The sequence below is a fragment of the Neophocaena asiaeorientalis genome, unplaced genomic scaffold, assembly GCF_003031525.2.
Source record: "Neophocaena asiaeorientalis asiaeorientalis breed wild unplaced genomic scaffold, Neophocaena_asiaeorientalis_V1.1 scaffold629, whole genome shotgun sequence".
Taxonomy (NCBI): Eukaryota; Metazoa; Chordata; class Mammalia; order Artiodactyla; family Phocoenidae; genus Neophocaena; species Neophocaena asiaeorientalis.
The window spans coordinates 5617420-5633966 of record NW_020175468.1 but is presented as its reverse complement, the minus strand read 5'-3'; the positions used below and the strand labels follow the sequence as shown (position 1 = coordinate 5633966).

Sequence of the window (16547 nt, the reverse complement as noted above, 5' to 3'; positions counted from 1 at the left end):
AACTCACCGCCCTAGGAGTAATCTCGGCCCCGACCTCGCCTTCCCGGAGCGGAAGTGCCTCGGGCTACACACAGTTCCCGGACTACACTTCCCAGAATCCCCAGGCGGAAGCCCCCTCAGATTTCAGGAACCTCCTGGACTACATTTCCCAGAATGAAGTTCGCAGAACCGCTCTTCCCACCAGCTGTCTTGGGTTTTGACTGTGGAGCGGGCTCGGATTTAGTCACTGTTGGTGGAACTGTCAGATTCCTTTTCTTTTACTCATTTCTTAAAGCTCATGAGAAAATAACGTAAGCAGATAGTTTTTCGGGTAACGATAATTGCGAATTTTTAAAAAATGCGCCCGTATAAGAGAGAAAAGAGAGGCTTGTATTACGAAAATAAGTTAAAACCCAACATATTTAGCGGAGGCAAAGGGTAGACTAAAAAGTGGGAAACGTAAAAGTGACCTAGGCGGAACTGCCTAACAGAACTTAAGGAACACTGGATTTCAAACTTGTTTCCAATGCTGACTCCCCAAATATCAGCAATAAAACCTGTTAATGAGACAAAAACGTAGTTTATTGCTACGTGGTGACACCACCTCCACAGAGCTTCCGCACCTTGACAGTGTCCGCGGAGCCAGGAAGACAAGGCTGGAATTCACTGAGAATTGGAAGTGTGGTTTAAGGCGGCGTCTTTCAGTGCAGAAGACGAATGGGATTGCAAGACGGTCATGATGCTGCAGTCCAGGATTGGTGGGAAGAGCAAGGATTTTTGTAGGCGAGGAACCTACAGGTGCAAACTGTTGATGTTCTTTAAAGAGATAGAAGAGTTGATGGGTGCTTGTGGAAGTTCCTTTAATGAACAATCAAGCAATTTGGGCAGGAATCTTCTGGAATAGTAAAGGCATGCTAGTAAAACTGACTAGTTATGTGAATGTACACAGTAAATTGTGGGAGGGAAGGTAGATAGGTAGGAAGTCTCAGTCTTCAGTTTCCAAGCTGTCTGTCTTGGGGGGAGGGGAGAGGTTGGAATAAAGTGTTTTGACTCCTTTGCTTCCTTTATTCAGCAAGGCACCTAAGGGCTCTTGAGAGGGTTCTGTGGAATGAGCGGTTCATTCCAATATGCTAAGAATTTGCAAAAAGGCTATACGCACATCGATTAGGCTGTAAAAGCGAAATATCTTGAACTTCATTTTAAAAAAACATAGTGGTTGTTATGTCAAACAAAAGCAGCTCCATTGCAGGGAATTTAATACTGTGATGTGTGCATATATAAAATCCTGAATCGTTTCCTAATTCATTTGGCTTCAGACATTTCAGTATATATTTCTATTCTGCTCCTGATATAAATAGCGTCTGGTGAGTGAATAAGCCAAGTGAACCAGGAAACCATGGTTTTTCTCCTAGGCAGGGAATATATTTTGTAGCTTTTTATTATGAAAGTTTTCAAAAACTGACAAAGGGGGGGATGGGGATGACAGAAAAGCATTTGTGCCCAGGAGGACCCCAGAGGGTCCTGCTCAGTTTCACCCCATTGTTTATTTTTTGTGTCATTAAATAATTTCTTCTTCTAGCCTATGTGTTTCCTATCAAGTAAAATTTAAATCTAAAGGCCTGATTAGACTTTTTGTTTTGCAGTTCACATTTTGAAAAATATTTATTAAATGGCCTGATATGAAATGTCCTAATTTTTAAAACATCTTTATTGGAGTATAATTGCTTTACAGTGGTGTGTTCATTTCTGCTGTATTACAAAGTGAATCAGCTATACGTATACATATATCCCCATATCTCCTCCCTCTTGCGTCTCCCTCCCACTTTCCCTATCCTACCCCTCTAGGTGGACACAAAGCACAGAGCTGATCTCCCTGTGCTATGCGGCTGCTTCCCACTAGCTATCTATTTTACATTTGGTAGTGTATATAAGTCCATGCCACTCTCTCACTTCATCCCAGCTTACTGATTAGATTTAAGTCCATCTCTTTTGACAAAGAGACCACTTCATAGGTAGAACTGGAAACATCTGAACAAAGACCAAATGAAGCCAATACAAATCCTGGGCAAAACACCTTTGAATAGGAAAAAAAATAAGAGCAAATATGTGAAAAACAGTGGCCTTATTTTATTTTTTTGGCCACGTGGCTTGCAGGATCTTAGTTACTGGCAGTGAAAGTGTCCTAACCACTGGATGGCCAGGGAATTCCCTAAATTGGGACATTTTTGAAAGTGAAAACAGTTACAGTTCCTAATTACACTAAGGCAATAGGTATAATCTGGCACTATTATAGACAACTGGGAGATAGGGTCACCGCACTCATGGGGATTGATATAATTCTATTTTCTAGTACCTAGATGTCCGCTGTCACCTAGATGTCCCAATAACCAAGACAGAAAACTAGCTGGAACAAAAAACACACACCTGCAGAAACTGAGCTGCAAGAGGAGAGGGATGAAACTTGAATTTAAAAAAATGATAATAGGATTATTTAAGGAAACTGAAGTTCAGCATGTATGTGTGCATAAGCAAGGGCACACACACTCATCTAGGTCCCATCTCCAATTTACCAATTGAAAGTAGATGAATTTAAGGGGAGGATTACCAATGATGAGGGCAAAGATAGTAATCTCAAAGACTAAGTGAAAGAAATTTCTCAAAATACAGCACAGAAATACAATCAGTTGGAAATCAATTATGGGAAGAGAGGAGATGTGAAACGTATATCCTGGAAATCTATCATGTGAGTAAAAGGAATTCTGAAAATTGGAGAAGGAAACAACAGAGGCAAGAAAATAATGAACTAGATAATGAACGAACGTTTTCTTGATCTGAAGAAACAACTCTGCAGGCTGGTAAGGCTACCAAAGGTCATGCCTGGATTGATGAGAAAACAAAAAATTCCCATCTTGGCAGAATTCTGGATTTCTAAGATTAAAGTGAAACTCTTAGAACCCTCCAAGCAGAAAGAACAAGCTACTCATAAAAGCAAAAGAATCCATTGATATTGAACTTTTCCTCTACAAAACAGGAACACAGAAGTAAGTAGAAGCACTTTCTCCTTACTAATAGCAAGCCAACAGTTCTGTACTGAAGCTAGACATCACTTACTTGTCAGGGCAAGAGGAAGGATCAGCATGAATTCAGACAGTATTGCCCCACAGGAGGAAAATGCTCAAGATGAAACAGAACTGCTAAGCAGCAAATGCTGTCGCTCCTAAGAGCTATAAGCCTAAAGAGAATGAGTAGCCTCGTGACCTAGGTGGAACCAAGGTGCCCTCTGGTTCTGTGCTGGTTCCATTTATTTCCGTATCATCAGGAAGCAGCAACTCCAGAACATCGTTTTATCAACCAGGAGAGGCTGGCAAATAAGACCAGTGCAGTATCCTGCTCATCCAGCAGAGGTCGCACTCCACGAGAAGCGGGTCACTGTCCCAGCCCCCGAATCTAGGCAGTGGCGAGATTCTCCCCAGGGGGAGAGGCAGCCATAAGAACACAGCTCTGTAGCTCTAAGGGGGATGACCTCACTTGAAAGAGTGTGGGTGAGTTTACTTGATAATTTCAGAGATCCCATTTTACACAGATTTATTGCTTGAGTAAACTGACATTCACTGCAAAATCTAAAAAGTAGAAGAAACATTCCATAAAATCCTTATCAGAACAAGTCGTTGTTTATACAAGGTGTCCTTCACGTGCTATCTGATGCACATATACACACGTACATATGTTGTTTTTGATATTAATCTGTAGACAGAACCTATTTTCCGTAAATCCGATTATATCCCGTCATGTTTGTGCCATCATTTTAACAGCTCCATGTTATTAAAAGCATATCAAAGTATATCAAATCTTACGCAAATTCTTATTGAGGAACGCTCGTTATATCCACTTGTTGAAAACTTAGTGACGTCATTCATGGTACTTATCTTTTCTATGCTTTAAATTTCCTAATTTAAATTTAAATTACTGTTCTAAGATTTGCAGATCGAAGAGAGATACACATTAAACATTTCAAAACATACTAACTCCTCTCTGAAATTTATACATTTTTTACAGCTACCCATAGAGAAAACTGTGTAAGAATGTCAAGCCTACACCAATAATGAAAACATTTGAAAATAAAATGACCACATGCAACAATTAAAAAAATTTTTTTTTCTTGAGGATTAGGAGGGGGAACGTTGGATAGGGAACTTGACAAAATTAATATTCTTCAACTCCAACACAGCCCTACCTAACAAATGTTGATGGGAGAAATGCTATAGCACTCTGAATATAATCACATCAAAGCCTCAACGAAAAGATGAAGAATAAAAAAACGAATTATCAGTTTAAAGTTTACTGTGACAACTTTTGTCATTAGCAAATACTTTTGACACTTTCTAAGTGTTACAGTAAAATTCTACTTTAACACTCTAGTGGGGTCAAAAGATTTAAGTGTTATGCAGTATCCAGTTAGTGAAAGATTAACGAAGGTAATTTTTTAGCCAGGCTATACCATCACAAAAATCATAAAGGATAGCTGAATTCAGATTGTTTACAAGAGATGGAATATGAAACAGAGTCCCAAATACTAAGAACCCAATTTGAGAACTGTTTTGTAAATTAGCCAACGATAGCCCCTGTTTATTGGCCCTATGTTGTTTATTTTTTTTAATTGAAGTATAGTTGATTTACAATGTTAATTTCTGCTGTACAGCAAAGTGACTCAGTTATACATGTGTGTGTGTGTGTATATATATATATATATATATATATATATATCTTCTTTTTCATATTCTTTTCCATTATGGTTTATCACAGGATATTGTATACAGTTCCCTGTGTTATACAGCAGGACCTTGTTGTTCTGTTATTTACTTCTTTATAGCCGCCTGGGACCATGAGCTCAAAAGCCTGCTGGTGCCAAACTGAAATCCTCATGTAATCAATTACTTTAATACAGCCCAAATGAGCACATTTTAAGTCATTTGGAGCCCGCTTATTTTGTACACTCTGCAAAATTGCATCCAACATCTGCTAGCCAGAGATTAAGACAAACCCTGGCGCTGTAACAGACCCTAAGCAGCTGATGCCTTTCGGAGTTCTCTGACCCCAAGGCTCCGCCTTGTACTGCCGAGCGACATCACTTAGACCCGTAAGCAGCCCCCCTCCAATCCCCACCTGCCCCAGAAGTTCCCTTGCCCTCTTTCTCTTCTCAGTGGTGGTGGTGGCCACCCACTGTAGTCTCTGGAAGGTCTCATGCTCTGAGACTTCCCTTCACACATGCGATCTTATCAAAGTACCATCCCGATGAACCTGATTGGGTACCACTGCTACTTCCTGGTCATATCTTTTTCCTTGATGAGCCCCGAAATCTTCCCACTCACTATAAGAACAAAGGCTGGGGAGAGAACAGGAGCCAACCACACACCAGTGTAAGACCAAATTAGATGATGAATTGTAGTACCATTGGTCTTCTGCATTTTGACTATCTACTTGAATTAGTTTTATTAAGACCGTTGGATTCTTCTGAACATATTTTATATGAAAATTTTCAGATGAACCTAATATAATTTTCTCCCTTTTATATACATTTTCTCTCTTTAATCATGTAACAAACAAGTTCTGAGCACACCTACGAAGCACTAAGCAATGCTGTGTGGCTTCAGCGGTGAACAAAAGCTCTGCCCTCATGGAGCTTACATCCTAGTGGAAATCAGTTTTGGCATGTCTATGATCACACTTTTAAGGACCTGATCATAGTCATCCTTTCTAAAGCCTCCCTCCTGAGTGATGTGTGATAAATGCCACCGTTCTGACTGCTGCCTCTCTGATGGGCCAGAATGGCCTGACCGAAGCCCTTTCCACAGTCCTTGCAATTACAGGGTTTCTGTCCTGTGTGGATCCTACAATGAATTTTAAGATCTTCGCCATGACTGAAGTCTTTTCCACACTCCTTACATTTGTATGGTTTCTCACCAGTACAAAACTGAACCTGACATCGCAAGCTCCAACTTCAAGCCCTGCCCATACTCCTCACGCTTATAAGGTTTCCTTCAATTGGGTGCCTTCTGATGAACTTTAAAATATGAATTGATAGAAGCAGCTCTTTTTTAAAAAACAGGGATTCTCTCCTGTATGGACTACCAGATGGATTTCAGAATGGGAGTTTCTCCTGAAGTGCTTCCCACAGGCTCATATGTGTTTCTCTCCAGTGTGGACTCCTTGACGGGCCTGAAGACTGAAGCCCTCATCACTTACTTAGGATACACACGGTTGCTCTCCAGTGTGGATTTTATGATAGGCCTAGGAACGTCAGAGCTGGCTGAGGCCTTACCGGATTCCCTCACATTTACAGGGTTTCTATCCCGTGGGGAATCCCCTGATGAATGTAAAGATTTGAGCTACAAATGAAGCCCTTCCTGCTTGCCTCACATTTGGACAGTTTCTCTCCCACGTGAACTTTCCAGTAAGCATTCTGTGCGGGTGCATGACGGAAGCTCCGCCCACATACATCAGGGTTGATGGGTTTCTCCTCCGTGTGGATTCTCTAATGGCCCTGAGGATGCAAGGTGTGAACAAAGGCCCTACCGCACTCGACAGTTAATAGCGTTTCTCTCCTGTCTGGATTTTGCAGTGAACACTAAGTGCTGATCTACAGCTGAAGCCTTTCTCGTATTAGTGAGCTCTGAACGAAGCCCTTACCACACCTAAAGCATTTTCCTCCCATGTGAAGCCTCCAACGAATACAATGAGCTGAGCTGTAACAGAAGCCTCTCCCGCATTCGTTACATGTGTAAAGCGTCTTTCTGAAGCAGACCCGCTGATGAAGATCAAAGTCGGAGACGTTCCTGAAGGCTCTTGCACACGCAGGACACTGGCAGCTTTTCTTTGCTGTGTGAATTATGCTGCACTGATCACTGGTTAATAGCTTCATTCTGGCTTTTCCATAATTACTGGAGTTATGAGATTTCTCCCTTTTGCAAACTCTCTGAATGTCATAGTGGTCTAAGATACAACCAAGCTGCCAACACACCAATCACACTTCGTGGTTCTTTTCTTTTTTTTTGCGGTACACGGGCCTCTCACTGTTGTGGCCTCTCCTGCCGCAGAGCACAGGGTCTGGACGTGCAGGCCCAGCGGCCACGGCCCACGGGCCCAGCCGCTCCACAGCATGTGGGATCCTCCCGGACCGGGTCCCGAACCCATGTCCCCTGCATCGGCAGGCGGACCCTCAACCACTGCGCCACCAGGGAAGCCCTCATGGTTCTTTTTTCATGGGAACTTGCTGACATCTACTCTTATTATCCTGTGCTTGGGTCAGACATGTTTTCCACCAAGAATGCGAGCCTCACGAGGAGGGAAGCTGATTTTTTTACATTATTGGAACCACTCCCTTTATGGTTCAAGATATGATTTTTGTCTTCAGAAAACTGAGCTAGTGCTCCCACCTATACTTACAGGAGGAATTGCCTCGTTTCTGGAAATGAGAACCATCTATCATAGACTTTTGACACCTGGTTAAATCACTGGCAAGCTGTTGCTAGAATTGCTAGTAGGAAAGCTTTGTTTCCACCTCATTTTCTTTGTTGCCTCCTACGAGGACAGAGAATTCAGAAATGTGGACAAGTGACCTGCCTTGTTCAGAGGTTTCAAGATTTCACACTTAGGACACAAAAGGAAACTTCAATAAACTCTGGGAAGGTTCAGCTTACGTCTTTCACCATGTAACATGTTCTCTGATTTACAAGGCTTCAGAAACCAGTAAGTGGTCCACTAGGCTCCACTTGGCATTAAGTGAGACCCACTGAAGACCAAATTAGAAATCAGTTGGCTGCAAAGTGACAAAAAAGACAACACTAACAAACAACTAAAACAAAAACAAACAAATGAAAAGAAAACCAACCAAAAAATTCCACCTCAATGAAGACTGAAACTTCACAAGTTCTGGCAAAAGAATTCACTCCTTATGGTAATGGAATTACAATGAGAAAAGCAGATGGAAATACCATGTATTTAGAGGTTGTGCTCCTCCATGGAGAATATTTTGAGGCAGAGTTTAGAAGAGTTTGTGCTATAGAAAAGATTAAGTCACAAGGGAGAATTAAGTATTATGTGTAAGTGTCAGTTTTAGACTGAGAGAGGTTTTGGGTTTGATACATACTGATAACTTGTTGCGCTTCTTTTTTAACTGAGTTTCACTAAAGTCCTGTAGAATCTTACATAATAAATGATGTAGTTGCATTAAGTGGAAATTTTAATGAAAACCAATAACATAGTCAATACTCTAGCACATTTGGGCTTATGTTATATAGTCTAAATATTCAATATTTAAAACTAGAAGTTTAAAGTCTAGATATTTAAAACATGTCTGGAAATTTCTGCACAACCTAGATTTCTGGACACCTAGTCTTATTTTTCAAGATTGATATTGACTATGAGTTGTCTCACAACTATTGTGAGTTCCTGATTACCTCCAAAATAATTTCAGGTTTAGAAATTTCTAAACTGTTTATCGTTACTATGATTCCTAAGTTTCTAAATTTAGACAGACACCTAAACGTTTGAGATTTTTTTTTCAATTTTTCATCTCACTGTTACATGACTTCAGAGGAATTGTTTTGAGAACTTCACTTCCCACCCTATAAGAACAGTCAATTAAAAGTTGTCTCTCCTTGGGCTTCCCTGGTGGCGCAGTGGTTGAGGGTCCGCCTGCCACTGTAGGGGATGCGGGTTCGTGCCCTGGTCTGGAAAGATCCCACATGCCGTGGAGCGGCTGGGCCTGTGAGCCATGGCCGCTAAGCCTGCGCGTCCGGAGCCTGTGCTCCACAATGGGAAAGGCCACAACAGTGAGAGGCCCGCGTACAGAAAAAAGAAAAAAAAAAAAAGTTGTCTCTCCTGGGGACTTTCCGGTGGCCCAGTGGATAAGAATCCACCTGCCAATGCAGGGGACACGGGTTCGAGCCCTGGTCCAGGAAGATCCCACATGCCGCAGAGCAACTAAGCCCATGCGCCACAACTACTAAGCCTACACTCTAGAGCCCGCGAGCCACAACTAATGAGCCCTTGTGCCACAACTACTGAAGCCCGCGCGCCTAGAGCCCGTGCTCCGCAACAATAGAAGCCACTGCAATGAGAAGCCCGTGCACCACAACGAAGAGTGGCCCCCGCTCGCCACAACTAGAGAAAGCCCATGTGCGGCAATGAAGACCCAATGCAGCCAAAAAAAAATAAAATTAAATCTTTAAAAAAAAAAAAGTTGTCTCTTCTGGAACAGACTGGTGGTTGCCAAGGGGGAGGGGGTTGGGGGAGGGACGGAGTGAGAGGCTGGGGTTAGCAGATGTAAGCTTTTATATACAGAATGGATAAATGAGGTCCTACCGTATAGCACAGAGAACTATATTCAATATCCTATGATAAACCATAATGGAAAAGAATATTTAAAAAAAGAATGTATATATATGTACTACTGCACGGCAGTAATTAACGCAACATTGTAAATCAACTATACTTCAAAAAAAAAGAAAGTTGTCTCTTCTGTTGTCGTGGCAGGGGCTTGATGAACAGGCTCTACAAACTCTGCTGAGCTGAACGTTTCAGAATCAGGGCCACGCTGCACAACCTACACATCTGGACATCAGGGCCCTACTCGAAATAGTTAATAAAATGTTCACGGATGGGATTAGCAGGGGATTTTTCAGACAGAGTTTAAAGTCATTTTTGCCTTAGAACATCACACTGGAAACTTATGCTAATGTCTAAGGGGCTGTGAGGCCTTGGAATGGTTGGAATAACTTGCAAGCTTGGGAGCAAAGTACCTTTATCACCCACTGCCTGGAATGCAGTGTGAAAGCAGAGAGTGGTCCTTCAGCTCTTGCTGGGATATTTCTCCCATGAGAATTAAGGGGAAAGAAAGCTGATGTGGTAACATACGTGGTTTTAAAAACCTAGCAGTAATTCAGAGCTCCATAAATTCCGGGAAAAAAAAAGTAAAAACCTGGAAGCTAATCTTTTACAACAGAGACAGAGTCTGGGAGAATGAAGAGAACAGGGCTCAACGCAAACTCTGAAAGCCAACTGTGGAAATGGACTTATAATGTGTCTGGAACCCTCATGTGGATGACCCCTCCCTTCCTTCAGGTTCCCCACTCAAATGTCAGCCCATCCATATAAAATTGGTTACTTTAGGGGCTTCCCTGGTGGCGTAGTACCAAAAAAAAAAAAAAAAAAAAAAATGCTTAGGCCCTGCTAAAACTAAATTAGAATCTGTCAAGGCATCCGTAATTTTGGAAAGCTCCCCACGTGATTTCAGGATGCAGTCAGGGCTGAGAACCACTGCACTAGGTGATGAACCCAGATGATTTGTGGCCTGAGTCCTTGCTCCCAGCCCCTACAAAACCTGCCTCACTAGGAGTAAGGGAACTAACTGCCCAAGGGCTCCCAGCGAGCCAGGAAGGGAGCTAAGCCCAGCATCCAGGCCTCCTGACTTCCACCTTCCCTCTTCTGTCCATTATAGTTACCAGTGGAGCAATCTCTAAGAAGAAAGAGAAGCATCATGGTTTCTTAGTGCCACTGGAGGCAAATATCCAGAGTGGAATGGCAGACCTGATTTTAGATCTACCAGATCAACTTTTAAAAAAAAAAAAAAAAATAGAGGCAATTCTTATAAGCCCCTCCCTGTGCTGAAACATTCTGAATTCAAAGGATAAAGAAATCACGTTAAGCAGATTTTTTTTTCAGCCATGCTGTGCAGCTTGTGGGATCTTAGTTCCCCAACCAGGGATTAAACCCAGGCCCTTGGCAGTGAAAGCACAGAGTCCTAACCACTGGACCGCCAGGGAATTCCCAAGCAGATATTTAAAAAGTAGTCTTCAATAGGCAAGACATGGAAACAACCTAAATGTCCATCAACAGGTGAACGGATAAAGAAGATGTGGTACATATATATACAATGGAATATTACTCAGCCATAAAAAAAGAATGAACTAATGCCATTCGCAGCAACACGGATGGACTTAGAACTTAACATACTAAGTGAAGTAAGTTGGACAGAGAAAGACAAATACCATATGATATCACTTATATGTGAAATCTAATATGACACACGTGAACTTATCTACAAACAGAGACAGACTCACAGACAGAGAGAACAGACTTGTGGTTGCCAACGGGGAGGGATGCATTGGGAGTTTGGGATTAGCAGTGGCAAACTATTACATATAGAGTGGATAAACAACAAGGTCCTACTGTATAGCACAGGGAACTATGTTCAATATCCTGTGATAAACCATAATAGAAAAGAATATGAAAAAGAATGTATATATGTATGTATGTATAACTGAATCACTTTGCTGTACAGCAGAAACACAACATTGTAAATCAACTATACTTCAATTAAAAAAATAAAAGAAGCCTTCGTATAGAATATTTATGTTTGTTCAAAGGTAAGATAGCATCCAAGTTTCAAAGTGAAGGGGGTGAGAGAGAAGAGGATACCTTGAAATATCTCTATGTGCTCTACATATTCCTTCTGAAAACTTCTTGCTTTTGTCATGCTTGGTATTACAAAATAAAATGTCTTACATATATTTAGTTTTTGCCAGACTCCAGCACCTATATATAATCCAACCGATGATATATAGTCTCTTTTAACCCATACAATAACCTCATGAAATATGTAATGATATTGTCTGTATTTTACATCTTTGACCCTGAGGCACAGAGAGATTAAGTAACTTGCCCAAGGTCACTGAGTAAGTGTTAGAGCTCAAAACCAGCAGGTCTGGATCCGGAGTCTGAGCCTTAAGTGCTCAGAATATTACCCCTAATCAATTAGCTCCCCTTCTCGTTGCCAGGGTTCTGCCTAAGATGGAAATGTGGTTTTGTTCCTGCCTGACATACCTCTATGGCTCCCCTGCGCCTTTAAAATAAACACACAATTCACAGAAACTTTCCAGGTCAGACCTTTTCTCTCCCTCTCACCACACGGAATTTCTGGCCTTAGTATTCCACTTGCCTTCCCACAAAAGCCTCCAGGCCTCTCCTTGGGCTCTTCCTCTTTTACCATGGCCTCTTCCTGCTCATCTAGCTTTTAGACTTTAATTATTCTCAGCTTAAACATCCTCTGCTTCAATATGTTTTCTCCTGGTTTTGACCTCATCCTCAAAAACTTCTAAGCCTACTTGACATCCTAATGAAAGCAGAATATGCTGGCCAAGAGCCCAGGCAATGGAACCAGGCTGCTGGGACTTAACTCTGGCTCTGCCATTTCCTGGCTGTGTGACCCTCAGCATAAGCCATTGTTCAAGGAACCTCTCTGTGTCTCTGTTCCCTCATCTGTAAAACAACAGGGTCTTATGAGGAATACGCAAATTGATACCTGCAAAGCATTAGAGTCTCTGCCTGTTATTAAGTGCCCAACAGATGCTAATAATTATCATCATTATGATTAAAGTTACCATATGATACATATAGGAGCCACACATTTGTGCTGGTTTGTTTCTAAAGACATGTGTCTTAGATCATGAAAATATTATCAATAATTATATGTCAACTTTTGAATATTCTGAAAGTTGGCAGATGCTCCAAGAAATAAAGCAGCAGTTCTCAAGGGATAGCCTGTGGACTCCTGGGGGTCCCAGAGACCCCTTCAGAGAGTCTGTAGGGTCAAAACTATTTTCCTAATAATACCAAGGCACTGGTTGTCTTTTTCGCTGTCTGTAATCACAAAGATGGTGCAAAAGAATGCTGTTTAAAATCACTAGCACCTTGGCATAAATCAAAGCAGTGACACCAAAAATGTAAGCAGTCACTGTATTTTTTTTTTTTTTTTTTGCGGTACGCGGGCCTCTCACTGTCGTGGCCTCTCCCGTCGCGGAGCACAGGCTCCGGACGCGCAGGCTCAGCGGCCATGGCTCACGGGCCCAGCCGCTCCGTGGCATATGGGATCTTCCCGGACCGGGGCACGAACCCGTGTCCCCTGCATCGGCAGGCGGGCTCTCAACCACTGCACCACCAGGGCAGCCCCACTGTGTTCTCTATTGCTTTTCACTCATAGTAAAAACAGTGATAGTTTCACTTAAGAAAGTTCTTGATGAAACAGTAAAAGTTATTAATTTTTAAAAAAGTTATTAATTTTACTGCATCTCTGTCCTGGGGTATACGTCCTTGTGATAGTCTACAGTAAAATTTATGCTTACTTACTGCATATGCTTACTGACAACAATGGTTGTCCCAAGAAAAGGCAGCTGTGGGCATTCTTGGAGTTACCAGGAATACTAGGCATTCCTTTCTGGAAAACATCCCTTTTCTTAAAAGAACAACTGACAAACTACGGCTGCTCAGATCTAGGTATCTGGCAGAACTTTTGGAAATGAGCAAAACAAGTCTGTTACTTCAAAGAAAATTACTGGCAGCAAAGTATCAGAATTTTGGAAAACTTGTATTACTGAGAGCTTGACAGCCTCCCAGTGCTTAAAGACTTAAGGTCTTTAGAGACAGAACTTTTCTGATGAGACTGGTGATGGTATTGACAAATATGATTTTTTAAAATCTTGTAAAATCAAATGTGTCAATATTTGAAATATCTGTAAAACTCGGCCATTAACATTTTCCAATTGAGCGATGCATCATTTCATAAAACCATTAATGGATAAAAGACTCAAAGTACACAAAATACAAAACTGACCAAAGGGTTGTAATGTAATGTAATACAAAAAGTACTCTGATATGGTTTCAGATTCCACATAACCTTAAGAAACTATCACTTGTGGCTCTTGGGTGCAGTATCAAAGGAGAATATTATCTGTAAAGTCTATTAAAATAATCCTTTCTTTCCTAACTATAACTGTGGGAGGCTGGATTTTCTTCATTACTTTAACCAAAACAATATCTCACAACAGATAGCACAAGAGAACATGAAAATCCAGCTATTTTTCTTATAAAAAGTCAAGAATTAAAGAGATTTGCAAAAATGTAAAACATCGCTACTCTTCTCATTAAATATGTATATGGAAATACAGTTTTCTCATAAAAGCTAGTTCTGCTATAGGTTTATTTAAAAAAATAGATTAATAAAAAACTTTAAAGTAATTTTTTAAAAGTATTACTATTCCTGAACAGTAAATACACTTTTCATAGGGCTACTCTAAATGTAATTTGTATAAAGCCCTTAGACTGGAACTTAACGACTAAGGCTTAATTACTGGCATCGCTCACAACCAAATAAATACACAACCTACCTTTTCTTCCATTTATGTGAATATCTTTTACAGAAGAAGAATGCCAAGTCCTACTCACGTGGGGCCCTGGGCCAGGAGCCAAGGGGTTACTTACCCCCTGCACTTCGGTGCAAGTCCTTCTTGTGAAGTCAGGGCTGGGGAAGGAAAGGAGGCTGTGAAATATCACCGTTGCCCTAATGAACTACAGAGGACATTCCAAAGCTATTAGGAAGGTACTGCTATCAACCCATTTAACAGGTGAGCACACAGAGGCACAGAGAGATTAAATAACTTGCCCAATGTTATACTGCCAGAAAGTGGCTGACAGGTGGGGGAGGCGAGTTGGGGGAGGCGAGTTGGGGGAGCCGAGCGCGGGAAAGACTGAAACCCGGGCCCGCGCCCAACTCCGGGACAGGAGAATCTCCCCAAACTCGAGACGACTTCGCCTAACTGAACTAAAACTGTCGTCCTTACATCTCAAATATCCGCTTTTCCCCTGAAACTCACAACCGGGTTGCTCTTGCTCGAGAGTAACTCGAGGAAGTTCCGAAGGGTGGCGGGACGCGAAACTGACGATTATTACTCGAAAAGATGGTCATAACCTCGCCCACCTGGGCCGGAAGTGCCTGCAACTACCAGGAGCCCTAGATCAACATTTCCCAGAATTCCCCATCACGGCCCTTTGGGAACGGAAGTGCCTGGGACTACACGGAGTTCCTGGACTACACTTCCCAGAATGCCCGAGGACAACATCCACAGCCCCGCCCATCGGGGCGGAAGTGCCTGAGAGTACTCGGAGCTCCTGAGACTTGTTTCCCAGAATGCCGAGGGGGAGCGCTGTCCACGGTCCTGCCTGCCTGGTGCAAAAGTGCTTGCAGTCGTTGGGAGAGCCTGGACCACACTTCCTACAGTGCCCTAGGGCAACAATGACTACAGCCTCGGCTTCCTGGGCGGAAATGTGGATTACTACACTGAGTACATAGATTAAATTTCCCAGAGTCCTGGAGGGGAAAATCTTCCATAGACATGTTGTTCTGGAGCCCAAATGTCTCCAAAAGAACACAGAGCTCCAGTGGACTGAGTGCCACTGACCTGCTTGCCTGGACAGAAGTTTCTTTTTCTAGATCTGGATCTTCTAGACCAGTTTCCAGAGTGGCTGCATGGGGTGCTTCCTGCCATGCAGCCCTTTGGTGTTACAAATAATTGGGTTCAGTTTGGATGAATTCTGTGCCGCTGGTTGAGCCCAGTTTTCCCTTTTCTTTTCCTCACTCCGCCCCCCCCCGCCCCCCCGGCCTTTCTCATATAACTATACTAATAAGCGGTTGTCAAGGAAATATGTTGTATAGGAGAGAAAAGTGAAGCTTGAAATATGGAAAGAAAATAAAAATCATCATAGAGTGGGAGCGATGTGTGGGTTAAAAACGGAGATCTTGAAAGAGGATTGGCCTGAACTGCACTGAACAATTTAAGGAACACAAGATCTTAGTCTTACCTTGACTGGATTGCCTTCTTTGTTCCATGTGTACCTGGATGCATCTGGAACTCTTAACGGTGTCAGCTAGGGTGGGCTGTTGATTCCGAAGTACCAAGAAATCACAAAAAGGCAAATGTTCATCAGGTCATAATGCAGAAACATTAAAAACTTCCAGCATTTCCTTGGTTTTAATTTCTCACTTTAAAAGTGAATGAAAGCTGCACTGGCAGGGAACTGGAATAAACACTGCAATATTGAAAGGGGTAAATCCTATATAAAATCTTGAGAATATTTCTTTTTTGAGTTTATCTTCAGGTATTATATCACCTACTACCGACCTGATCTTTGCACAGTAAATCCAATAAATTAATAACATGCTTTAGTATTCCACAAGCCAGCTGAATTCAGAGAGGCCATGATTTATCCTGTGAGATACGGGCTCAAGTCCAGAAAAACTGTAGAACAACAAAAACTACCACCACCAAAACCAAATCCAAACCAAAACAAACAAAAACCCCCACAAAACCCCAAACCCAGAAAGGTTGTCCTGTCTACATTTTTCTCTTGCATAAGAATGAAATATTCTATTATGAAAACTTTAAAAAACACTAGTGGAGAAAAAAGTTAAATGTGCATAAACTCATCTTACAGATTAAACGTTATTGATGTGTTGCCCCACATGCTTCATCTAACTCTTTTTTCTTCCTTTTTTATTATTGAAATAAAGTACAGATCCATGACATCTTGTCATTTCTCCCTAAAATATTTTCATATATTTCTCAAAAACATAAGGACATTTATTTGCATAAACACAATATTATCACACTGAACAAAATTAATAATACCTCCTTAATATTAATTTATTCTATCCTTATTTGAAGTCCCAAATTCTT

At 41.7% G+C, this 16547-nt stretch overlaps 1 protein-coding gene across 5 annotated transcripts in view; it reads right to left on the bottom strand.

Annotated features, from left to right (window-relative positions):
• ZNF235 (zinc finger protein 235) overlaps positions 1-15687 on the bottom strand; it is a 50256-nt gene extending 34569 nt beyond the window's left edge. For 2 of the 5 annotated variants that reach the window (XM_024768570.1, XM_024768575.1), the window contains exon 1: positions 8-1668. The gene's annotated coding sequence lies outside the window, so the exon portion shown is untranslated. Of the gene's footprint in view, positions 1-7; positions 1669-14259; positions 14336-14654; positions 14739-15672 lie in introns of those variants that run through there. The other 3 variants (XM_024768571.1, XM_024768573.1, XM_024768574.1) reach the window with 3 other exon arrangements.
• Positions 15688-16547: the final 860 nt, after the last annotated feature.